Source organism: Musca autumnalis, unplaced genomic scaffold (genome assembly GCF_047663935.1).
Source record: "Musca autumnalis isolate F117 unplaced genomic scaffold, ASM4766393v1 scaffold_3, whole genome shotgun sequence".
NCBI lineage: Eukaryota > Metazoa > Arthropoda > Insecta > Diptera > Muscidae > Musca > Musca autumnalis.
Genome location: NW_027411866.1, coordinates 86,918,440 through 86,946,430, shown reverse-complemented (window position 1 = coordinate 86,946,430; position 27,991 = coordinate 86,918,440). Strand labels below are relative to the sequence as shown.

General features: G+C 36.4%; 1 protein-coding gene and 1 long non-coding RNA gene across 15 annotated transcripts in view; both read right to left on the bottom strand.

The window, feature by feature from the left end:
• Positions 1 to 27,991, bottom strand: part of spri (Src homology 2 domain-containing protein sprint) — a 613,225-nt gene that overhangs the window by 242,213 nt on the left and 343,021 nt on the right. The gene's annotated exons all lie outside the window — the stretch shown is intronic.
• Positions 2,630 to 27,679, bottom strand: LOC141396787 (uncharacterized). Its single transcript, XR_012411243.1, has 3 exons — positions 27,621 to 27,679; positions 14,707 to 15,054; positions 2,630 to 2,792 (listed from the first exon to the last, which is right to left on the bottom strand). It is a non-coding gene; the product is annotated as an uncharacterized lncRNA (long non-coding RNA).

The following is a 27,991-nucleotide window of genomic DNA, read 5'->3' as shown; positions in this document are numbered from 1 at the left end:
AGTTTAGTACCAAAAGAGGCATCAGAGAAGGCGATTCTCCTGGAAAGTGTTATACCATATGTCGAAGTTAATAAGTAAAAATGCACAAAGTTCGGCCGGACCGAAATTTGTATACCCTCCAACATGAAATATTCTGAACTTTTACGAAAAACTAAAAAACCTGAATTTGGGGCTAACGTTTTATAGGGCAATACCAAAACGTTGACCTTGCTGATTTTTTTTTTGAGAAGCGACTGGAAACCTCAATGACAGGTTGTTTGGTCAACAATAGTAACTAAAATACTGAAATTACTTAAAATCTGGAGATACCGTTGTATGGGTTCTATAAATAAACATGGACTTAGGTCGACAATTTCTAGTGGAGAAGTTTCGTGACTGCAAGGAATCTCAAATGTCAGTTTACTGGTAGTTCAGTCAAAAATGTAGCTTAAACCTTCAAAATACCGAAAATCTGGAGGTACCATTTATGGGGGCTATTCCATAACATTGAACTATGTTGACAAATTTTGGCGGAGTAGTTTCGCGACTGCAGATAATCTCAAATTTCAAGTTACCGGTAGTTCAGTCAAATAATAAAGATAAATCCCTCAAAATTCCGAAAATCGGGAGGTACCGTTATATGGGGGCTATACCTAAACATGGGCCTAGATATTTGGCGAAGAAATGTTGTGGTCCCTAAGAATGTTAAATGGCAAATTACAGCTAGTTCGGTTAAAAATTTTAGCTAAAATCTTCAAAGTACCGAAAAACCGGAGGTACCGTTATATGTATCGGTTCTATGTTGACGATTTTTGGTGAAGAAGTGTTGGGACCCCTAAGAACTACAAATGTCAAATTACTGCTTCTTTTAGTTGTTCCACAAACAAGGACAAGGGAGACTTCTCTCATACCAATGAGTGCACCCCGATTCATGTTAGCTCAATGATGTGGGCCTACTGTTTATCGCCGAGTCCGAACGGCGTGTCTTAAGACACCACTTTGTAGAGAAGTTTTACATGGCTGAAATACTCAGGAAATGTAGCCAACATTACTGAGGGGTATTTTGCCACCTTTGAAAATTTTGATGTTGACTGGCCGGGAAATCGAACCCTCGACCACGGTGGCACCCAGCTACTTCGGTTAAAAAATGCAGCTAAAACCCTCAAAATACCGAAAATGAGAAGTTACTGTTATATAGGGCTATACCTAAACATGGATCTATGTTGACAATTTTTAGTGGAGAAGTTTCGTGACTACAAGGAATCTCAAAGATCAAGTTACGGGTAGTCAATAAAATTAGCTAAAACCCTCAAAACACCGAAAGTAGGATGTGTCGTTATATGGGGTATACCTAACAACGGACCTATGTTGATAATTATTGGATGAAGAAGTGTTGTGACCCCTAAGAACATTAAGGGCCTGTTTATGTATGTCGATAAGAAAACGAATGCGGAAGAAAAACTACCAAATTTGAGTGTGTATTTCAAATTTGTTTTTTGTTTTGAAGCAAAAGCAATTAAAATAATATTTCAAAAACCAAAGTTTGGGTGTCTTTCATGCGCACACATTTTCGTTTCGAAATACATAAACTGGGGGTAAATGTCAAATTACACATAGTTCGATTAAAAATTGTAGCTGAAATTCTCAAAATACCGAAAATTCGGATCTTTCACATCATCATTGCTGGGTTAGCAAAAAAAATTTAACAGGTATGACAATACATATCATCGCACAATAAAGCTTATCCAAACCAAAAGAACGAAATTATTCGACAATTAACAGTTTTTTGTTATTATTTTCAGTTGACACATTGGAGAAGAAATTGCTTAATAATATTCTGGCAATTATCAACATAACTTGTTGGCAAACCTTTAGGCAGACAATGCCTTTTCCGTTAAGCACTTTTGGTAATATAATTAACGCATCTTTACCACGAACTATAATTCAATGGTTATTTGTTAAATGTTGCAAAAGTGGATGGGACCTTCGTAGTTTTCTTGAAATTCACTTTAATCCATTGTCACCTACAGGCCCAGCAGAGCAGAGCAACAGTTTATCCAAATACATTCACCAGAAGCCCTGGTGACATATAAAAATTTCCATTTCAACGACTTTAATTCTAAATGCTTGAGTGACACGCAAAATGTGTTACATGTCACCTGGCAATAAACACCACCGAACAAGTAAACTAACGAACGGTCGTTGAAAAGCGGACAAAATGAAAATGTTTTTCTGTGGAAGAGAGCAAGCACAACCGGCTTTACCCATGGATTGTTAGATGGATATGTTACAGTTTTGTTCCCTTTTTGTTGTTATTGTGTTCTGCCAAGTCTTATTGTTTTTGCTTGTGTCTTTTGCACAAATTTAGCAATTTGCGAATGCTTACGTTTTTTAGTTTCCCTGGGAAGTCTATACTTCCTCATGTTTGTAAGTTTCCGAGTGATTTAATAGAGACCACACATTACTCCCAGGGGTATATTTTTTCTCCCTCAAAACAACTAATCGAAGGGTCGTGGATAGTGGTTGTCCGTGTCTTGTTTGCCTAACATGTGTAAAAGTCATTTGGTCAACTAAAGTTATTTGGTTTCATTAATTCAGGGCGTTTGGAGTGGGTGGGAGAAATAAAATTTCATTGCTTTTTTGTTGGTTTTCGATTTTATTGCAGCACTTCTTTGTTGTAATTAAAATGGCAAACAAATTAAAACAAAACTTCAATTGGCAATGGTCAGTTCTTTGTTGTTGCAGTAGCAGGAGACTTACGTGTAATTTGATCATAAAATTCAGCATAAATTACGTTGAGCGGTTGCACTTACCTGGAAAAAAGAGAGAAATAAAATTAAGACGTTAATTTAGACTGAAAATGATAAGGTTTAGAAGAACTTTTATTGCAAAGGGGAGAACACACATAAAACGTTTAGATAGCAATTAAAAGTTATAAGAGAAGACTATGAAAGAAAATATATTAAAGTAATCTTTAATGTGTTCGACCAAGGATACATATAATATGTATTTAAGGAATCTCAGATTATTGTTAAGGGATGTTTCGGCACCGTTGTGCAATGATTAACATAACTGCTTTGTACAACGAAGTCATCTGCAGGCAGAGAAAAAATACTTTTCGCTTTTGTTTAAACAAGAATATCAATTTTTGTTCAAATAATTTATTTGTTTTGTTCAAGCATTGTAATTGCAAATCCAAAAATTCCACTTTCCTCCAACCATAAAAAACAAAAACAACTTGCGAACTTCCGAAGTATTGTAAAAATCATTAACAATACCGATGGTAGGACCTATCATAATCTGGAATGTTTACAAAAAATATTGTCAGAAAAATGCCTTTGTTGGAGTTTTAAGTATGTATTGTTATTGTTTTTCTATTATTGAGTCAAAAATACATATTTTTATACCATCCACCATATAATTCAATTTGTGATTCCGTTTGTAATACATCGAAATATTCATCGGAGACCCAGTAAAGTATGCATATTCTTGATCAGGGTAAAACTCTAAGTCGATATAACCATGTCCGTCTGTCCATCCGTGCGTCTGAATTCAAGAAATAGCTCGCAATTTTTAAGAAAGAGCTTTGTAAATTGGTGTAGAAGTTCATATTACTCCTAGGATGTTTGGTATTTCAAATGGACTATATCGGTCTACGTTTTGATATAGCCCCCATATACAGTGGCACCGTTATCACCCGATTTTCGGTATTTTGAAGTTTTTAGCATCATTATCACACTGAATTTTGGTACTTAGTCTTCGTTGGGGGCATAAAACTTTCCCCCAGAGGTCAGTACAGGTCCACGCCTTCATATAGCACCCTAGAACAGCACCTGCGGATTTCCGGTATTTGGAAGTTTGTGGCCTCAATATTCTTCGTTAGGGGGTATAAAACTTTCCCCCAGAATTTTGTTGGTGTAGGTCCACGCCTTCATATAGCCCCCATAGAACGGTACCTCCAGATTTCTGATATTTTGAAGGTTGTAACCACAATAAGCCATCGAAATGGTTGAAATTTGGTATTTAGTCTTTCCGCCCTATATTTGTCGGTATAGGTCCACGCCTTCATATAGCCTCATAGAACGGTACATCCCAAATTTCGATATTTTGAAGGTTGTGGACTCAATATTTCAACGAAATGGCTGAAATGTGGTATTAAGTCTTCGTTGGGGGTACAAAACTTTCCACCTGAAATTTTTAGGTATAGGTCATATTGCCCTTAAGGTTGTGGCTACAAATCAAAATCAGCCACCGAAATGGCTGAAATTTGGTTTTAGTCTACGTTGGAGGTAAAAACCTTTCCGACTGAAATTCGTCGGTATAGGTCCACGTTTCGATACCTTCCGATTTTCGCAATTCTGAAATGATTGGAATATGTTCTTTAGTTTTTTAAGGGGGTATAAAATATTCCGGAAGAGAATTATCAGTATAGGTCCACGTCTTCGTATAACCCCATAGAAGCGTACCTCTTGATTTTTAGTATTTTGAAGGTTTTACCCACGTTATCTTACCGAAATATCGGAAGTTTGGTATTTAGTCTTCTTTGAGTCTAAAAACTTTCCGCCAGAAATTTGTCGGTCGAAGGTCGATGTTTTGATATAGCCCGCATATAACGGTACCTCCTGAATTTCGGTATTTTGAAATTGCTGAAATTTGGTATTTAGTTTTCTTCAACACAACTCGTGGTGGAGGGTATAACAAGTTCGACCCAACTGAACTGAACGCCGTTCTTACATGTTTACTATCTATACTCCCTTCCGTTAGCTTATATTGTTAATATCGTTACTTTTGACCAAAATTATTGAAAGTTCTAACAATATTTATTGTCCATTTTGACCAAAACTTTTGTGCATTGCAACAATAAATATTGTTACTTCTGACCAAAACTATTACATTAGAACACATAATATTGTCCAGTTTGACAATAACAATTGTTGAACAGGCAATACTACAAAAAGAACAATATAACAAGATCTTTACAATATATATTTTGCTCTTGGAATATTGTTGGATCAAATATATTTTTTTCTGTGTGTGTGCGAAACTCTTGTAAGCCAATACCACATTTAGTAACGATGTAGTATTCCCTATATTTTCTAAGTATTTTAGTCACCAACCGAACTATCCCAGCAAAATTTTATGGAAGTGGTTCCATGAGTTGCCACGATTTCACTGGATCTTTTGCACTGGTTCAAATGAAGTCGTGAAAGATCCGATCTTTTAATCAGCATTTAAACCCATTCAAAGGAAGTCGTGATAGATCCGATATTTTGATCAGCATTTGAACCCATTCCATCGATCCAACAGAGATGAATTTTGTGCTTTTATTTATACACATGTATATTTTCTTTTATTTATCTAAATACGTTTAAAGCTATATAAGATTTATTATGATATGAAAGCCCAATCATTGAGCTTACAATAGAGTCTGACTGCACTCTTTGGTATTTTACAAGTTTCTTTACGTGGTCTAGAGAACCCTGCTCTACAGAACTTTATAAGCAAATCGATTTGTAGATCCCTACAAAACGAAAGAGTATACATTTCCAAGTCTTGTAAAATAAAATTCACGAAATAGTAATTTGCAGTTGGAGTCCATGTCAAAATCTGTACTTGTTATGGGAAGTAAAACACCTTTTTTAAGATGAATCAAAATCAGTGGCGGAGGAAGTAAACTCTGTTGCGAGCAGCGGCGATGCTAAAACTGCAACAGTTGGTCGGCCGGAAGTCAAGTATCTGGCAAGAATGACAGTAAATCGCTTTTGTCGGCCGTAGCAAAGGCCCTTGGGGCTTTAGTCCTCACCAGCATCACAAATAACAGTCCAGTTGCCGATCAATAGCATGTGATTCGTAAGCAGCATAACAACTGCGCTGCACGCCATCTCCACACATATTAGTCGAGGACTCAATCAGAGCAAGCCGTGCTAAAGATCAGTGATAGTGGCGCTTGATTTATCAAAACCCTTTGATACTGTCAAGCACTCCACGCTGTTTGAGGTCATCGAGCAGACTACGCTCCTGCCAAGTTGGAAACGTTGGAATTATATGTGTGGACGCCATTCGTACGTAGAATTTAGGATCAAGAAGTCCAAGACCCGTAGAGTGAAACAAGGAGTTGTCCAAGGTGGGTTGATATTGCCGGAACTGTCTAACCTATACCTCTCCTGAATACCAGCCGCTGCAGACGGCATTGAGATCGTAAATTCCTATAGGGCAAGGATTTATGACATCGTGCAAAACATCTGCTTATCATGCGGTACAGGCTCGCACGACACACCATCTGACATACAAACATATAAACTACTGTTACAACAACAAACTGCAATTATGGATGTAAACTTGTTGATGATAATTAAATAATAGTTATTTCACAAATTCCTATAAATTCATAAAATATCATGAAAATCCTATTTCAATACAGCATTTTCAATTTTCCGAACAAGAAGTGAAAATTTAATGCCAAAGGGATAGTGAAAATGACATGCTAAAGATTAATGAAAATGCTATTCTAGGCAATCGGTTAAGATGACATGCCAATGGATTAATATAGATGCCAAGCCGAAGAATTGTTGAAGATGTCATTCCACCGAGTTAGCAAAGATGACATGCTTAGGATCTGAAAATTAATTGCAGAGCGTGACCTCCCTCTTGTAAAAAGAATGAGTGTAGATGCTAAAAAATTACATTCCATTTCACTTGCACCCATTCGTGAATAGCATATTTGGCATCGAACATTTTGCTGGGATGTTCATCCCAATTTCTGACGAACGTATGTATGTAGTTCGAATACAATTGAGTTATAAATAGAATCGAGAAACACTATTTGATAAAGGAGAACTTTAACCTTGGCCATTACGTATTTGGAAATATGTTTGTACAAAGCGAATGACAAGTCTTATATTCTGGGTCCAGATTTCAGAATTCTGTAGACCTAGCATCCTCCATCAACTGTATCTAAACGACAACGATGTTACTGGACAAGTCAAACGATGTATTACCCAAAGGATATCAAAGTAAACAAAAACACTTAGCAATTTTCATAAATATTTTACAAATTGTTTATTTCTTGCTGCTGACAAAAAACACAAGAATAACATATTTCCCTAAAAATTTGTCCATCAAACAACAACAGGCAATTGCTTCTTCCAAAACTTCAAATGTTTTCTCATAAAACGGAAGTTTTCGTAAGAAGTTAACTTTTACTTCTTCTAACTTTTAGTAGTGGTAACAAAATATCCCGCCCCACAAACAAAATAAGTTTAAATCCTGTGAGACTTTAAGGAAATTATATCCTAGTGCGAACGACTCGTCATTGTCGACAACGACAAACGGTTTTTTAGAGTAAATAACTTTTGGCTTGTTCCGCAACAGATAGACAGAAAGAAATATAAATACTAGAGCACAAACGATGGAGGGCAGACGGAGGACGATACTTTGACAACCTGTAAATTGCCAAAGGGAATATTTTGTTCAAACATTTTTACCAAAACAACAACAGTGGAAAAAAACAATAACAAAGTAAAAGTAATAAGCAAGCTTCTTCAGCTTTTTTTTTAATTTCATCTACAAGCAACAAGAGGCATGAGAAGCAAACAACAAAAGTTGTAGTGGAGTATTGTTTTGTTATTTTTTCATCGGCTTAATGTGACGACCTATGGGAGAATGTATGTTTGGAATTTTGGGCAGAGGAAAACAAGTTTCATTAATACAATTTTTAGTAAGTTAGTTTGTTCTTCTTTTTTGCAGTGCACTTTAATTAAATTTTTTATTTATCTTCCCAAATTTAAATCAATTACGGCTAGATTAGCTTGAATGTTTTTTGGAAAAAGTTTACAAAGCAATTGTGTTATTTGAGAATGTTGGCAAGACAGTTGAAAATATGCATTGTTGTTATTTTAGCAACATATTATGTTCGTTCGTGTATTATTTCAGTTATCAGGTTCTGATTCCTCTGTATCCAGACTCAAAAAATGCTGCAAACTGGACTGGTTGCGTCCATAAAAAATCAGGAGACAGGTGAGTGGAGTTAGCTGAGGGGTTAACCAAATGCAGTGTGTCGTGCTGTGCGTGGCATCAATTCCGTATCTTAACTGGGCTAAAACCACTTGTGTTTGCCTTGGCAGCTGGCGTTCTTCTGCCATCTTGTGTTGGTATAGTTTGTGTGTAAAGCTAATGTTGGTGGTTTGGTGTTCTGTTGCTAATTTCGTTAGCAGCAATGACTTGGGCATCAGGGCCTGGGTGGAGGAAGACTGTCCATTAAATCGTGACAGGGATGCTCACGGCGTTAACACCCAAGCAGGAACTACATCGACAACATCCTGTTGTGCTGATGCACCGGTAAAAACTTCGTCTCCTCATTAATATGGTCTACTGGTGTCATGAAGAGACCTGTTGCAGTCCTCGGGGCGGCATTCTGGTAGGTTTGAATTTTCTTCCACTACAATGAACAATGTGGATTTCTTTCGATAGGTTGAGAACTTTTGAAGAGGATATTATGTTGGATGAATGCTTTACCGCTCCTAATGCCATTTGCAACATCATCTATTGTATATTGGGTTGGTTCCTTCTCGACAGAGAAAGATCTAAAGCACCATCTTCTTGAAGATTAAAATAACTTTCGCAGCTTTCGGGATCAGTCAGTGCAACGTCGCCTAATGACTAAGTGCCTATCCTCCTTCTTCTCAGGGTTCGGCAGTGACTTAACGGTTGCCCACAATTCACATATTCCGGCTCCAATGCTGCAACTCTTTAGATAACCAGCAGTTATATGTCTAGTGGGTACAGCAGTCAAGATGTCCCGGAAAGTCCTTTCTGCTACTCGAACAACTGAAGGGTTGGACAGTTTTCCGAAGTGGTGATTGTTGAACTCTCTGAAACTAGGCCATTTAGATTCCCCATGATTGTTAAAAGTTCGGCGATCAGTGGTAAGAACTTGGGTGGTTTGCTGATTTAGACGAGAGAGAAGTGGCGGGTTTCCAGGTGACGTCGGACGACCTGTGCAAAACATAGATCTATCAATATGCCAGGACTATACCCTTATGGCCATTACCTAGGATAGAATGACACAACACATGACGTGCTGACTGCTACCCCCATATATTCCATACACTGGTTATTAGAACCAGTCTCAAGCATAACAGTAGTACGATTCTCTAACTCATTTTTTGAGTTACAGACAAAAATCGGATTTTCACTTGCAAAAATCTTTCGATCATCAAGCTTAACTCTAAACGAGAAAATGAATAAAAATCATTAAAAATGATCTTCGCCCTAAGAGGCAAAATTTCAAAAAAAAAAAAAAAAAATTAAATAAAAAAAAAAAAATAAAAAAACAGGCAGAGCTCGGCTGGGATTTGAACCCACGTCCGTGAAAACATATGAAAAAAATGTTCTCACGGCGTCTTAGCGTTCAAAACCAAACTTATAACTTCAAAGGCTGCGCAATAAAAAGCACTTGTCATGAAGAAACTACAATTCAACGGCCAAATATCCATTATTGTATAAAAAAACATTTGCATTTGAAAAACCAAAAGTTCTAGAACAGAGAAGCCATTCCACAGTCGATATGTCTGAAGAGCTGCTCAACTAACAGAGAAACCAGGTCACATAATTTGGTGACTGTTTGGGCTTTCCTTTTTCACTTGCAAAAAAATGTCGATCGTCAAGCTTAACTCTAAACGAAAAAATTAATAAAAATCATTAAAAATGATCTTCGCCCCAACAGGCAAAATTAAAAAAAAATCGGTAAAATTTAAGCGCAAAATTATGAATGAAAATTTTAAATAAAAGTTGCCAACACTGTTGTTATCGGTAGAACTTTATGACTACTTTTACTGGTCGATAACTTACCGAATAATTTCGTTAGTTACCGACATTATAAGCATTTTAATTTTACCGACATTTGTCGGTAAATCAAAAAATTAGTTAGAGAATCGCACTACAAGTCTGTATTGAACTGACAGATGCATCAGGAAAGCTGTTCCCCCACTTCCACATCTGGTGCGATCCTTCCTCAGAACGTTGTTACCATTGCATGGTAGTTTCCCCGCTCTTACCTCGAAGACCATTGCAATAAAAAACAAGTAAAAAAGCATTAAGTTCGGCCGGGCCGAACTTTTCCTACCCTCCACCATAAAATATTTATTCCTGTCCCTAACTTTAAGTGAGTACGTTAAAATGTCAGATAATGTACATAAAATGCTTCATTCGGGAGGCCCTTTTTTATGGTGCCTATATCTAACTGTTGACAATTTTTGGTGGGCTAGAAATTGGGAGGTACTGTTATATAGGGGTTATAATAAAACATGGGCCTATGTTGACAGTTTTTGATGGGAGCCTTTAATGTCAAATAACTCCTAATTCGGTTAAAAATTGCAGCTAGAATCCTCAAAATACCGAAAATTGGTACATAACATGGGAACTTCAAATGTCATTAACAGCTAGTTCGGAGGTATGTGGGCTATACGAAAATATGAACTTAAATGAGCAATTTTTGTTGCAGAATTTTTGTTGACTTTTAAATTTCAAATTACAGAAAGTTCGTCCAAAAAATAAAGCTAAGATACGGAAAATCGGGAGGTTTGTTTTGGGGCTATACAAAAACATGGACCTACGTTCGGTTAAACATTTTAAGTAAAATCCTCAAAGTACCGAAAATCGGGAAGTATCGTTATATTGGGGCTATGTTGAAAATTGTTGATGCAGATGTGTGGTGACCACTACAACCTTCAAATGTCAAATTACAGTTAGTTCTGTTAAAAATTTTAGCTAAAATTGCCAAATTACTGAAAATTGGGAGGTACCGTTACATGGGAGCTATATCCGAACATGGACCTATGTTGACAATTTTTGATGGAGAGGTGTTGCGACCACTTAGAACTTCAAATGTCTAATTACTGCTAGTTCGGTTTAATATTGTAGCTAAAATCATCAAATTACTGAAAATCGGGAGGTACCGTTATATGGGGGCTTTCTTGACAATTTTTGGTGGAGAGGTGTGGTGACCACTAAGAATTTCAAATGTCAAATGTTCAAATTACAGATAATTCGGTTAAAACTTGTTGGTAAAATTCTCAAAATACCTGAAATCGGGCGGTAGCGTTATATGGGGGCTATTCCAAAACGTGGACTTATGTCCACTAGTTATATAAGTTTATTGACATTTAAGAACCCTAAATGTCAATTGATAGCTAAATCGGTCTGAAAATGTAGATAAAAACGTCAAAATGCCGTAAATCGGGGGTACCGTTATATGGGGGCTATACCAAAACGTGGACCTAAGTCCACAACTTTTGTTATATAAGTTTAGTTACACTTAAGAACCCTAAATGTCAAATTATAGCTATATCGGTCTGAAAATGTAGCTAAAAACGTCAAAATACCGTAAATCGGGGGTACCGTTATATGGGGGCTATACCAAAACGTGGACCTATGTCCACAAGTTTTGTCACATAAGTTTATTGACATTTAAGAACTTCAAGTGTCAAATTTTAGCTAAATCGGTCTGAAAATGTAGCTAAAAACGTCAAAATACCGTAAATCGGGGGTTACCGTTATATGGGGGCTATACCAAAACGTGGACCTATGTCCACAAATTTTGTAATATAAGTTTATTGACACTTAAGAACCCTAAATGTCAAATTATAGCTAAGTCGGTCTGAAAATGTAGCTAAAACCGTCAAAATACCGTAAATCGGGGGGTACCGTTATATGGGGGCTGTACCAAAACGTGGACCTATGTCCACAACTTCTAATATATAAGTTTATTAACACTTAAGAACCCTAAATGTCAAATTATAGCCACATCGGTCTGATAATGTAGCTAAAAACGTCAAAATACCGTATATCGGGGGGGTACCGTTATATGGGGGCTATACCAAAACGTGGACCTATGTCCACAACTTTTGTTATATAAGTTTATTGATACTTAGGAACCCTAAATGTCAAATTATAGCTAAATCGGTCTGAAAATGTAGCTAAAAACGTCAAAATACCGCAAATCGGGGGTACCGTTATATGGGGGCTATACCAAAACGTGGACCTATGTCCACAACTTTTGTTATATAAGTTTATTAATACTTAAGAACCCAAAATGTCAAATTATAGTCAAATCGGTCTGAAAATGTAGCTAAAAACGTCAAAACACCGTAAATCGGGGGGTACCGTTATATGGGGGCTATACCAAAACGTGGACCGATATAGCCCATCATCAACTTGACCTGCCTGCAAACAAAAGACGCATTTTCCCAGCGTCCTATCTCCATTTTTGTGGATGCTAGAGTGTTTACCACAGACGGACGGACGGATGGACGGACGGACGTGCTCAGATCGACTTAGAATTTTACCCTGATCAAGAATATATATACTTTATAGGGTCGCAAATGAGTATTTCAATGCGTTACAAACGGAAAAACAAACTTAATATACCCTCCATACTATGGTGGAGGGTATAATAAGAATATGCATGCATACAAGATGCTACACCATAGAATGGACAGTATACTAAATTTGTTTTTCTGTTTGTAACAAATTGGAATATTTACTTGCTGCCCTATCTATATATATATAAAAATGGTGTAAAAAATGTATAGTAATTCATAAAATGAGAACGGCTAGGCCGATTTCTGTAAAATTTTTTGTCAGTTATTCGTATTTTCGAGGAGAAGGTCTTTACGGAAGAAAATTTTGGAAAATCTTTCTGGAAAAGTCGGAAAATTGGAAAAATCGAAAATTGAGTTTTTGTATGAAATTATATTCCTTAATAGCGAGACGAAGTTCGCCGGGTCCGCTAGTAAAGTATAAATATTCTTGATTAGAGTAAAATTTTGAGTCGATCTATGCTTGTCCGACTGTGGCAATCACTCTAACAGCCACAAAAATAGAGAAGAGTTCAGAACAACTAATGAGATTCAATCAATCCCGACATCTGTTGCATCTCACAGAAATTCGAATGAATGTCAAACTGGGGTTTGCTCCGCCTCTAAACGGACCAAAAGAAACCGAAGTAAGCATCCAAAAATATGCTGCTCCCAACATATAAACCGGTATTATATACACCCCTGACTGTATCTAACACCATCACGCAAAAGCTACAAGTATTCCTAAACGAATGCGTCAGGATATTCTGTCTCAACACCATAAGTAACATAGTGCTGCGGAACCTAACGAACCAGAAACATATACAAAAGCAGATTATACGTAGTAAATGGTCACACCTTAAGAAAAACTATTCATAGCATAATCAAGGTGGCGCTTGAGTGGAATCCCCAAGGACCACAAATCGAGGTCGACCATGAAACACTTGGCGATGCACAGTAACCCGAGAACTAAGACAAAATAATCTTACATGGAAGATGCAAAAATAACAGAAACTAATCGAGTAAGATGCTTTGTGGAAGCCCTATGCTCCCAAGAGGAGTAAGAGTAAAACAAGTAAGAAAGTATGAGTCAGTTGTGCTGACGGAGATATAACCTCAGCCTCGGGCCTAAAGAAAATATAAAATATATTGATTTTGTATCACGAGTTTGCTTCAAAATACGTGGTATCTGTATGTGGGGCTATAGCAAATCATTGACATTTATCACAAATTTTCAGTAATTAAACTTCTTATTTATAGAGAACTCAAAATACATATTAAATTACGTTAAACTAAGTTTGGAAGAAATTTTTGAAAAAGTTTGAGAGTTATCTTGCACATTAGCCATTTTAGTATGTGCCGGCAGGGCTTTATAGAGCTTTTGGGCCATTATCTCAGGAAATATGGACTTACCCCGGAAAAAATTGTGCAATTGTAATAGGGACCGTGAAAACAACATTCTGCAAAAAATTTCAAATAGATCGGAGGCGAGTCCTCGAACTGCACTTTTCCCAAATTTTGTGTGGGAGGTACCCGAAGGATGGGGACGATGTAGTCCATATTCCACCCTGATACATGACTTATAAAATAATACGGTGTGTAAAGTTTAGACTAATCAGAAACTCTCGCAACCTTGAAGATTTGCCAATTTAGTTGGTAACGGCAGGGTTTCTTGGAGTTCTTGGGTCATTATCATTTTAGTGAATATTTTTGAACTTTTGCGGGGGAGGTGCCGTAAGGAGTTGACCGATATGAGCTATCTTGGAACTTTAACTATGTTTTGTACAAAAATTACGACATACAAAATTTGAACCAAATCGGTTGTTCCGTTCGAGAGTTATAGTGCGCATCAGCCAATCAGACAGACAGATGGACGGACATGGCTAAATCGACTCCAAATAGTTTAAAACGGATTTCGTCTAAACATACTATGGGTCTAAAACCATTATTACGATGAGGCACAATTTTGGTCGTATCAAAGTGTATATACTGAAGGCTGAGAGTATAAAAACATCTATCACAACAGAGTGTGGAGAAATCCCGCAATGTCTTTATGATAAAGAGGTTATGCTCAAGAAAATACATGTCAGCACTACTAAATAAATTGAAGTCAAAAGTGGAGGAAATTGAAAAGTTGGTGTTTGTCAAAAGCAGCCTTTCGAGTTTCTTACTTATTAACCTTATTACTTAATGTTTCTATTTAATATAAGTTAATAATTTAATTGTTAATTTAATATTATTGGTTTAAATAAAAACAAACAGTGTTTTAGTGGAAACTAGGACTTTAATACTATTAAAAATTAAAGGTGACGCCCTATTCCATATCCACAATCCTTCATTTACCTTCATTGAGTACAAAGTCACAACTTACAGTGCATTTAATTTCCTCTTCTCGTTTTAATAATTCTGATGCCCCACATCCATTAGAGTCTTATGCCTTCCTTTTGTTTGGAGTGTGTAGTTCCACATTGTTGCAAATGGTTACATTGGGTTACCATTTCGGGGGCACACAGACTTTTTTGCCATACTTGTGTTTCATTTACATTTAGTACTTTGTTGTTGTTGGTTTTGTTAGCGTTGTGTGGTTGTTTACATTAGACGACTTTTTGTTTTTAAAACATTTCCACTGCTTTCATAGCTTTATGTTTCTCAAGGGGGAAATTAATAATTTCCTTGGCAGCACCATCAGCAACATCATCAACAACAGAAGCAACATCATCTCACAAATGAAAAGTATAATACGAAACAAAAATATATTATTCTGTGGGAAAAATGATAATAATTATAAAAATGTATGCAGAGAAGAGTGAATTAGCGGGGAAGTTTAATTATGAGTCTTGCAATTTGCTGGGACATTTCTTACAAATTATTTACTATAAAATGTAATATGCGGATTGAACTTTGGAATTGTAGCAGCAGCTATATGTGGGGCATTGTCCAATCAAATGATTTGAAGTGATTCATCGCTTATAGTACTAATCACGATAGATTTTTTGTTTTTAATTAATCTGTAATTTAGTCACCACAATACTTCCAGACCGGGCTTGGCGAGCGAACGGTACAAAATATGTGCACTATTACTGCTATATTTAGTTATTTACTTTTAATATGCAGATATCATGTTTAAAACTTATTCAGGAAACTGCTATTTCTACTACAAATAATTTAAAATATATTCTTTGTTCCCAAACTTCCAAATGAATTCTAATTATACCAATGTTTTAAATAGCAAACAACGGATAATTATCATCCACTCGTAGATAGCAGAAACATGTTTAAAACACTTCCACAAGACAATAAACATAACTTTTAATGAATTTACAAATTCAAGTAATAAAGAAACAGTTATAAACAGTCAAAGTTTAAATTTATTATCCCAGAAAACCACGGCATCTCGCACGGCAAGTACATTCACTCACTCACAACCAGCAGAACACAACTTCTCCAAAATAAAGTTAATGCCAAAAGCAATTATCTTTACCAGCAACCAACCAGAAGCAATGAAATGGAATAAAACCGAACTAAATGAAACGGAATAAATTCTAGATGTTGAATGAAAATTATAATTGCAAACAACATTTAGCTCATCCCGTCATCATCGTTTTCATCATCGCCATCTCAAGAAATAGTAGATGAGCTCGACATCTTAAAAGTCATGAGTGTAACTTTATGGCCATAATGAAAAGCAGTACAGAACAAGTAAATGTTTGTGGCCGACGGCTTAAGTAGGAGAAGAACAAAAAAATCCATTATCCATCTTGTAACGCGAATTTACAAAAACGACAACAAATGCCTAGGTCTATTTATCATCACCTCACCTTTAATAAGCACTGAATGGCCTAAGGCTGTTGGAACAACATCAGATAAAGTTGAATTAGTTTCATTGCCTAGTTAGCCATACTCCTAATAACTATTGACACACTCTTGGAGATGCGAATCGCCAGAATTGCTTCCTTTAATGTCTCTCCAGATTTTTAGTCATATTATTAGCAAAGTTGTTGCCGGTAGTTGTTGCAGTTTTACATTACATTGCATTTAAGTTGTGCAACATTTCAGAGTTTATTTGCCAACACACTATTTATGGTCTAAAAATATAGTAAGAAATTTCGAGAAAAAAAAAACGGATAAATTAAAATATGTAATATTTCCAAGAATTCCTCTTTATCCCAAAGAAGAGCTAGAGTATGTCAGCGGCAGACCATCGTGTTTACAACTTTAAATGTAGAACGATGCAAAACATTTTGCATCATTTTGAAATGTAATGTGCAGAGACAAATTTGTTGTTGAATGTGTAAATGTTGGAATGAGGAAATTTTGTTCTATGAATTTAGAGAGGGATAAGAGTTGCAAATGTCTTCCCCCTGTATAGAAACAATGTAACAGTGTCTTAAAAATATTTCAATTAAAAATACTCTAGACCAGCAAAAATTTGGTAAGCACATGTCATTACTTCATGCATTACCGAATAATGAGTGCTCATTACCCTCCGCATTATCAGGCAGTACATACATATATAATGGTTTACACATATTTAATTACTTCCGTACTTACACAGAGCTAGATTTGTAGTCGGACAATCCTAGGGTGGTGTATTCAAACCTCACCGTGGGCATGGGAGTGTTGTGTTTACAAAATTACGAACAAAATGTACATGGATGTGTTTAAACAAGCCCATACTGTTTGAATGAGTGGCCTAGTGTGTAGTGTTCGTGTGTTCAAAACCAGCAAAGAGCGAAATCAAAGAAATAGAAAACAAATAGGAAAAGCGTTAAGTTCGGTCGGGCCGAACTTTTTATACCCTCCACCACAAATTTCAGCTATTTTGGTGGATTAATGTGGCCACAAACTTCAAAATACCGAAAATCGGAAGGTACCGTTCTATGGGGACTATATGATGGCGTGGACCTATACCTAAAAATTTCTGGGGGAAAGTTTTATACCCCCAACGAAGACTAAATACCAAATTTCAGCCATCTCGGTGTGATAATGAGGCCAAAACCTTCAAAATACCGAAAATCGGGAGATATCGTCCAATAACCTATATAAACACTTTACGGTGGAAATGTTTCTTAGCCTCTGGAAATACAAAGTTACAACCGATTCTGTTGTCAAATGGGACTAATACATTCAAAATATATTAAAATGACGCGTACTTTATATGGGGCGTTATATGGGGGCTATACCAAAACGTGGACCTATATAAACCAACTTAGGTAGGAATGTTTTTGGGTCTCTGGAGACACAAAATACCAATTTACAACCAATTCGGTGGTAAAATGGGACAAATATCTTAAAAATTCCTTACAACGACGACGCGTCACGCGTCATTTTGTATGGGGGCTACACGAAAGCGTGGACCTACATAGCCCGCTTTCAATATCAAAAGTCCTACGTACATATAATAGATTTTCCCAAAATTTCATCCACCTACGTCAATCCTTTCGGACGCTAGAGTGATTTCCACAGACGGACGGACATGGCTATATCGATGTAGAATTGCACGCTGATCAAGAATATATATAGTTTGTGGGGTCTACAATAATTATTTCGAGTAGTTACAAACGTAGTGACAAACTTAATATACCCCCATCCTATGGTGGAGGGTATAAAAAACACAAAAATGTGGTGTGTTGAATTTGAATATAATTTCACCTCAATTATTCTAAAAATACAACATATGGTTTTTACCTTTTTTCGACTACCAGTATGTGGTTAAGTATGTACTTAAAACCCATATTTAAGGAAGTAATTCCTTCCTATGACATCCTTACTTCCTTAAATATGGGTTTTAAGTACATACTTAACCACATATAGGTAGTCGAAAAAAGGTAAAAACCATATGTTATATTTTTAGAACAATTGAGGTGAAATTATATTCAAATTCAACACACCACATTTTTGTGTTTGGTATGCAATGGTATGCACACCCGTCTTTGCACGCAGAAGGACGTGTTGCCCAGCCAGGCAACATCAAAATCTTCAACGGTGGCAAAATACCCCTCAGATTTTGGCTACATTTTTTGATGATTCCAGCCATGTAAAACTTCTCTACAAGTGGTGTCTTAGGACACGCCATTCGGACTCGGCGATAAAGTGTAGGTCCCATATCATTGAGCCAATATGAATCGGGGTGCACTCATTGATATGAGAGAAGTCTTCCTTGTCCTTCTGGGATATTTGTGGGACAATTATTATAATTTTTTGGTCTGAGTATAATTTTACAGGGGAAAGTCGGTAGTGGATTTGTCAGATCTAAAGCTGAATTGATATGGCTTAATTATATTATTGACTTGTGCCTTTAGTTGTTTACACCATACGTTCAATAGTATACCATATGCGTCGGGAAGGAAATTTTTCCCCTGTGGTTTAATCATTTTCCTCACCATACACCTCCGATCTTATACAGCTCTGCTTGTGGAGCGGCTTCCATAGCATTATAAGGGAGGTATACATAAAATGCATACCTATGCACATACCGAAACGTTGTCCTATGTTTACAATTTCTTGTGGAGAAATTTGTTTACTACTAGAACAAAAAATTCACTGTAACACAAAATGGAACTCAAAATCTGGGGGTGGAGATTCCTCCTGGAGATGAAAGCCTTTGGTGAGTATATTAACAACCCAAAACGCCATAAGTCAAGTTTCTGAGATATCGCGAAATGCATTTTTTGATTTGCCTGCAGTCAAATCGATTGGCGAATCTTTTTGTATAATATTTCATTCTTCTAACTCAATTCCTTTCATATCCTTTTCGTCCTTTATTTCTTAAACCGTAGTAGAAGTACCACAAGATGAGATTTTTTAACATCCAAATATTCTACAAATATGTTGCTCAGAAGATTTTAGGTACGGTTCTCTTTGGCAACATCAATATTTCCCCGTTTTCATTGTCCTTTTTGATGTTTACTCAGCATTGGTTCAGAAAAAACTGTGTTTGCTTTTCTGTATATTCGATATTGGTTATTTATTGGTATGTAGATTTACCAATTGGTTATTGCTAATGTAGACAGCTGGGGTGCTTTAGAAATATTTACCAAAAAAGGCTCCTGTAATGAACAACACGTTAATAACAAATGTTCATGGAGGACAGATCCGGTTATCCCAATTTTTGAACCGGATATTGTGACATTAAAACCGATTTTTGAACCGGTTTTAAGTAACCGATTAAGTTTATATGCATACCATTACAAAGCTTATAGAGTTGTCAATCACATGAAATTAATTCGCTGATTGGAACTTTGCTTGTTGCAGTGCTAGAACAAAAAACCCGTTTTATTGAACCGATTTTAAGGAAAAATATCGCTACGCGCAGATATGAAGATCAAAGGCTGGGGGCGAAACATTTCTTTTGGCGATGAAAGTCGATGAAGATAATATTTCGAAGCCGGAATGACAGTTATGCCGTAGGTCAAACTTCTGAATGGAATTTTCCAACTCCCAAAAATGCTGCTGCACAGCGTTATAAATAAATAAACTAGAACAATAAATGCGAAACAACAGACAATTTAGGTGGTACCGTTATATGGGGGATATACTAAAACGTGGACATATATAGACAAATAACAACCAATTCGGTGTTCAAATAGAACTAATACATTTAAAATTCCTTAAAGCGTCTACGAGTCGCACGTCTCTAGTCATTTTGTATTGGGACTATACCAAAACGTAGACCTATATAGCCAATTTCGAATATCAAACTTTCTACGGACATCCAAATATTTGACCAAAATTTTATTTACCTACTTCAATGCCTAGAATGATTTCCACAGTTCAGCGTACCGGGAACAATGTGTTCTCTGTAGGACTGTACTGTCCTACAATCAACGTTTGAATAAAGTTTTGGGTCATTTCGGTTAAAATATAAAAGACAAAGGGCAACAAAGTCCATTTTTTATTCTTTTACCAAAAATGATGCAAAACTAAACCAAGGCAGCATAACTGAACACAAAGCCACCTTATATATCGCTATTAGGACATTCTGGATTTCACCTTCTGGTTGATGTGGATATCGTGCGAAGGAAATGAAAAAAGATTTCCGAAGAATAACGCAAGGATATTTGTATTATTAACAGTGTTGACATCTCTCAATCAGGTAGTGAATAAGAACACTGTAGATTTTGCGTTCACGGAAGAAATTTGTCATCGTCAATATTGACGCGGGATGAAATTATAATGCAGTCATCTACATACGGCACCACCGAAATATCTGCTGGGGGAGCTGGAAGATTTGCAAAATATATGTTAAACAAAATTGGAGATAGTACTCCGCCTTGCAGTACTCCCTCGGAATTCTACGAAGGCTTGCCTACCATTTAAGTAGTTAGCAATCCAAAGCACAGTGTGTCCAAAATGTTTTTTGTGTGTCAAAAATCTATATATTCTAAACGGATGGAGATAGAGCCATGAAATGGGGAGGAGATATTTATCCAATGGATACCTTTTATTTTGCAGAGCTACAAAAATGCATTTATTTATAAATTTATAACCTCAAAGCGGCGGTACCGTTATGTGTTGGTTATATCAAAACGTGGTCCTATATTGGCAATTTTTAGTAAAAAGATTTTTTACTCGGAGAAAACGTTATATTTGAAATTTTAGTAAATCGGTTGATTATTGTAGGTAAAATCCTGAAAATAAATAAAATCTGATGGTGCCGTTATAGGTACCAAGGACTCCTCTAAATTTGTATACCATTAGAACAGCGGAACACCGCGATAATTTTTAGTTATATCTTACGGAAAAAGGACTGATTAAAAATATTGAATAAAAAGTTCCAAAATACATTCGAGCTATATCGCAAATACTAGAGTTTAGCAATTTAATTCCTAGTTCACTGTACTACTTCCAATACGTTTGAGTAACGTCATAAAATCTAACGTACGGTATTACGTATACACAGCTTGTTCATACAAATGATGTGGGCCATTGGAACTGCGTAGTGAATTAGATATTTCCATATAGCTCATTTGGCACAACTCTAGCAAATACGATTACTTCTTAGTAGATTTTAATACGTCAGGCTACTATCGGATAGAAACAAGAGCCATTAAAATATTCCCTTAAGGGGTTACCTCTATTTACCACTTTAAAAAAATCGAAAAAAATGTTATTGGCTTATTTTAAAGCAAAATTGCCTGAGATATGAGCATTGGAAGGGAACAATTTATTGTGATTTGTATGTAGCGTGGAAACTTTAAACGCGTGTTTCTCGAAATTACATTTTTGAAGTCGGTGCCAACGATAGCTCGAAAACGAATTGACCGATCTTCATATGGTTTGGTGTGCCTATTATATGCATAAAAAGCTTGTCTTTAAGATAGACAGATTTTTTTTAAACATTTTTTGCTCGATTTTTGGACAAAAAATGGTCAATTTTTTTCGTTAAAATCTAAATTTTGACTTTGCCAGCCCACATTTTTTTTCGATTTTTTAAAGACAAGATTATTAGGTTCTTAAAACACCCACAAAAATAAACGAAGATCGGCCCATCCGTTTTCGAGCTATCGTTGGCACCGCAAAACGCTTTTACAAAAAAGGGTTTCGGAGGTAGCCATTTACCACAAGACTATGCAATATTTTTCAACAACAAAAATTCCAGACGTAGCTTAAAATGTGCTCTTTCAGATAGAGAAAAGATCTACTCAAAAATAGTGGTAGTTTCTTTAAAAAAAATTCATGAAAAATGAGTTTTTTGGCCTGCACAACAAGTGTTAACCCCTTAACCCTTTATAATATGGCCCACACAATATTGACGATTTTCCTTGCGATTTTAATTATTTTATTTTAACGAAAAAATTTTCATTTTCTAGATACCGCTTCTTCAAATATAACGGTACAACCAACAATATTTTCATTTTTCTCTTTTAGCTAGTGTGTATTCTGTCACTTTATGTACAATTTTTGGGAATTTCAGAGAAAAATATTTTACCATTTTTGGCACAACATATTGGAAAAGCGGCATTAATGATGCTTGGAATGGTCTACGGTATCGAACGCCTTGGGCAGATCAAGTGCTGCCGCAATTGTTCCTTTCGGTGGTCGTTGTTGATTTAGGATATTCACAAATGCTATAGGCTACACTGAAACCACGTTGATGTAAAGCAAGATGGAGAATGTGAATGGAGAATACCATTGTGAATGGAGAATACCATATTATTGGATCCAGATAGACATTTTATTGTGGATCAATAATTGTGCAATGGTCGAGATGTTCTGGCCATCACATACATCGATAACAATATTCTCTATTTGGGCGCTCAATGGTACAATTCAGTCAGGGTCAGTTAAATCGTTGGCACGCTGTTGTCCAAACGTGATGCCGAGGACGGATAATTTGGTCTCACGGCAGGAATTTTTAGGGCTTTGCAGCCTTGATGATTATTTCTCTGAGTAGCTTATCACCTTTGAGGCATACGATGACTGCGGCAAGTGACGTAAAGAGTCGTCAATGAAATTCACGAAACCATGCTAGTTATTATAAATCTCGAATGTGCGCTGGTCGGTTTCTCTACCATGACCAGGATCTGAATGTGGTCAGAATTTAGTGCGTCCTGTGTTCGCCAAGATGTGAATGGCAGAAGAGAGGCACTGGCGCTGCAAATATCCAGAGAGTTCGAACATCTGACTGTAAGTCATATCTCGTGATGAGCATTGAAATCGCCAAGGATAATTCCATGATCTCCTTGCCCGCCATGGCAATTGAATAGCGGTTTTTGATAGATTGGTTGTCGATACTACTGAATATTAACAACGGGAGAAAATAATTTTTCCATTACTTAAAAATTGTATCTGGATTTCTTTGATTGTATTTTTAGAAGAATGTGCTCGTCTTCCGAAATAAAAAATGGTCATCTTTACACGGATGAAAAATGGCCTCTCTAACTTATGTCCCAAAAAATTTTGCAGCCAACATATGTATATATGTTTGCAACAGTCCCAAATCTATTTACCCTCCCGTCGTCACTTCTGCGTCTTCTATTGCACCATTGTATGGTGACCATACCCACATCTCTTTATTTTAAAGTAAGCTCTTTGACAAAAATCCTCTCTTCACCCATCAAAAATATGTTCTAACATAAAAAGTATGTTTGTATCCAAACAAATAAAATTGAAATTTGTTGCAAAATGTTTCAAAGGTATATTTGTTTGGACCTAAACATAATATGTTTTTCTGCGGGGTTTTCCAATGTTTTTACCTATTTTGGTTTTCTCGGTTTCAATATGTTTATTATGGAATTCCATATATAAGTTAGAAATCGGTAATGACAGGAATTGGGGTTTTGGCCAAGAAACTCAAATTCTGAATCATTGTGTCCTGTATCACAGAACATCATAGACGTGAAATCATTCATTCGTTCATTCAGTCAATCGTTTGGGGATAAACAAAATAAAATTAGAAGAATTTGGTTTGGAGTGTATGTTAAAACCAAATCATTTTGTCTATCGAAAGCGCACGATGACTCACGAACGTAGTAATAGATTTTGTCCAGGCTTCGGAGAATGACTATACCTCCTTCAAAAGAGTCCACAAATTTGCCATTATGTGCATTATAAGACCTGTTCGAGCGTAGTTTTGAATTCGTTTTAGCTACTATAGTTCTTGTGTATCTGATCAAAACGGAATAGTGCATTCTTTGGAAATTCATCAATATTGAATATAATAGTTCGTTTATATATAACCGGATTTAACAAACCAACTGGGTTTCAAATGTCAATTCCTTTGCGTATACGTCAAATAAATCCTCATTAAGAAGGTTAACCCTGCAAAAGGCTATAATATAAACATGGCCTAACGTTAGGTGATTTTATTACTAAATAAAATTGCTAAAAGTCAGATTTAACTGTATGCACGTATTTTGGAATTTTGCTGCAGATTAAACAGAACATTTGCAACAAGTCGATGACAACCGTGTCACACACTTTGCAGCAACAGGAGATTATTTTTATTTTATTGATGCCAATAGTTTCTAAATGTTCTCGCTTCAATGTGTAAGTAACGTGCGTGTGCGGCATAGTCACAAATTTCACCAATGAAATTTGTCAATGTAGTTTGTCATAAAAATTAGGCGCATTTTAGCAAATGGAACTGATGTGCGATTCATATGTTGCTTTTGGCGGGGGAATGTCATTGCAGGATTAACAAATGATTACTATGAAATGCGGAAACTGAAGCTATTTATGTGGTCGTTTTGTGGTGTTTTGATGATTCATGCAAGTAGAATATTTTCAATGGCTAAACCGCAAAATGTACTAACTTGAATACGCCAAAAAATAAAAATCCAAACATTTTTGCCATATTTGCATGGATTTTGACTTTCTGCTTCTAAGTAAATCCATTGCACTATTATTGCGTTCAAAGTTTCTACTCAACTACTAAGTATCCATAGTTATGGTTGCACTTTAGCTCATATAATATTATAGAATACACGCCATTCAACCATAGAAATTTGATTTAGGTGATGAACTGACGATGATGTTTTTGAAGAACAACTTTCCAAAGAAAAGCCACATATACTTACATGCTGACAAATGCTTTACATATTGCGAAAAATGCATTAAATTAAATTATTATAATTCAACACGTTGTTTGCGGGGAGGTGGAGAAGAGGATTTTCCATTGTACCACCACAATGCGATAATGGCAGTGATGACGAAAATAATGATGCCTGAGAAGGAGGTTGATCAACATCAACAAACAGCATGCGGCATTATATTCATATGTGGGGCATTTCATATGAAATTATTTTCAAAAACAGTAAATGAGTGCTATGAAGACAAAAGTGCTGCCTAGTGAACGCTCAAACACTAGAATTTAGAATTATTTGTGTCACTTTTGACACAAAATGCCAATTTACTTACGACCAGGGACATACTTTGGGTAATTTTAATGTGGCCCGGCAGAAAGCCTATGCCCATATCTGGAAACATGGACTTAACCCACGCAAACAGGGCCACAAGAATTACCTTCGATTTTATACCCTTCACCATAATATTGAGAGTATAATTATACCGCCGTGGTGCAATGGTAAGCACACCCGCCTTGCACGCTAAAGGTTGGGGGTTCGATTCCCCGGCCAGGCAACATCAAAAAATTTCAACGGTGGCAAAATACCCCTCAGTAATGTTGGCGACTTTTCCTGAGTGTTTCAGCCATGTAAAACTTCTCTACAAGTGGTGTCTTAGGACACGCCGTTCGGACTCGGCAAAAAACAGTAGGTCCCTTATCATTGAGCTAATATGAATCGGGGTGCACTCACTGATATGAGAGAAGTTTCCCTTGTCCCGTATGGAATGTTTGTAGAACTGAAATTTGACATCTTGCCTTCGTTGGGCGTGTAAAACTTTCTAGTAGAAATTTGTCGGTATTTGGAAGGTTATGCCCTCAATGTCCCACCCAAATGGCTGCAATTTGGTATTTAGTCTTCATTAGGGATACAAAACTTTACATTTGAACATTTTCGGTATTGGTCCACGCCTTCATATAGTTTTCATAGAACGGTACCTCCCGATTTTCGGTATTTTTATGGTTGTGGCCTCAATATTCTACTGATATTGCTGAAATTTGGCATTTAGTCTTTGTTGGGGATATACAGTATAGGTCCGCGTCTTTATATAGACCCCATAGAACAAAACCTCCCGATTTTTGGAATATGGAGGCATTTGGCCACATTATATTTTTAGAATGGCTTCGTCCGATTGATTATGGGTATAGATTCACGTTTTAATACAGTCCCTATAGAAGAGATATTACGGATTCTCAGATTGGAAGGTACTGCGATAACGGTCGATGTGAAGTCTTTTTTAGTCTACTGTAGTGGCTGTAACTTGGTATTTCGGGCTCTCAATGGGTAGAAAAGCTCTACCAAGACAATTTTACGTATTTACTAATTGTTTAACTAATTTTTTCATTTTACTTCAATACAAGTCGTGGTGGAGTGTATAGAAAGTTCGGCCTGACCGAACTTAACGCCTTTTTTACATGCTTTGTTTTAAAGTGTATTATCATCCATCTATTATGGAACATCTCATATTGGAAATAGAAAGAAAATAGTTTGTTGAAAATGTACATACCAGCAGAGATCCCATGCCTTTTCAATGGAAAGTGAGAAAGTGCATGGGGAAGCGTTGTTCACACACTTTCTCACATGACAAAGTATTTCAATAAAAATTTACAATTCACCATATAACGATGCGATACCAAGGAAACAGAGAAGGCGACCAGCCAAATTGAAATATACAGGCATTCCACATGTACATCTGCACTTACAACATACGAATCACATACACCAGCTATCTGCATAGCCAGAATTTGAATTTGATTTTATTGTAGAGTAGTATTATGAAAAATAATTTCGAGCAACAATTGAAATGAGAAGAGGCACCATGAATTACAATGCAGTTTTGCCATTTGTTGGTTTTACTTTACCCGACTGCTGTACTGCATCTTGGATCCCTCTTTAGACAACTATTCCCATTTCCAACAATGGGACAATATACAATAGACCAATTGAAGCCTTAAGGGGTTGACAGACTTGTGTACTGGGCCAGTTGCTCTGTTGTATGTTGGCTGGGAGCAAAGCAATATGTTCTATATCATCCATCCAATATGCATCCATCCATCCATCTATCCGTCCACCCATCTTTGTTCGATATGAATACAAATCCTACAATGAGTACAACCGACCGAGACAAGTCATGAATAGAAATATTCAAGCATTGAGCATAGAGGCAGAAGACGGATGGACTGATGGAGACGCCGCAAGGAAAATTGACATATATGCCACGAATACTAGCTAGGTGGTGGTGATGTTGGAACTGCTATACTTGGGATTTCTGTCATTGCTGCCACCGCCAACATTCACAATCCCATAAATGCCCACTTTGTTACTCGTTTTCAGTTTAATGCCACGCCGTGCGTTGCATTGTCGAATGGGTTTTTAATAATTATAAATTGTGTTTTTTTTTTCACTATTACTCAGACTACAAGCTTCGCGTTGCCTCTTATCGCACTTTTTTGTTTCACATAAACGTTTTATATTTTGCCATTTTTATCTTTTGTTTTTACTTGGTGTTGTTGTTATTGTTTTTCGCAAATTGCAATTTTCAAACACTTTTCCACAAATGCCACTGCCATTTAAATGCTTTCTGAATGCATTATGACGGGTAATGCAGAAAACTTAGTCCCCCATCGTCGAACTACTTTATTTACTTCCTCCTTGTCCGCCATACAAAGAAGTGTGTGGGTACTTCGCATGAAGTTGTGGATACACGTATGGAACGTACAACAACACTGCAGTACGTGAAATGAAAAATAACAAACACAAATAAATGGAATAGCACTTTCTGTAGTTGTTGTTTTTGTTGCCTTTTTACAAAGAAATTTGAAAATTTGCATGCAAATGAATTGAAAATAAAACATAGCGGAATAGAGCTGCTGCTTGATTATTTATTAGCCTCATTCGTCAGTGACGTAGTAAAATAAAGGATTTAAGAAAGGGATTGTATTGTTTTCCTGATGAATATTGTAACCGACTGGATATAAATAAATAAAATATTTGAGACCAGTTGTAATGTTAGAGATTGAGTTTGTTATGTTATAGATGGATACTTAAGGTGAACTGTGAACTGTTAAAAACACAAATTTGGACTTAAAA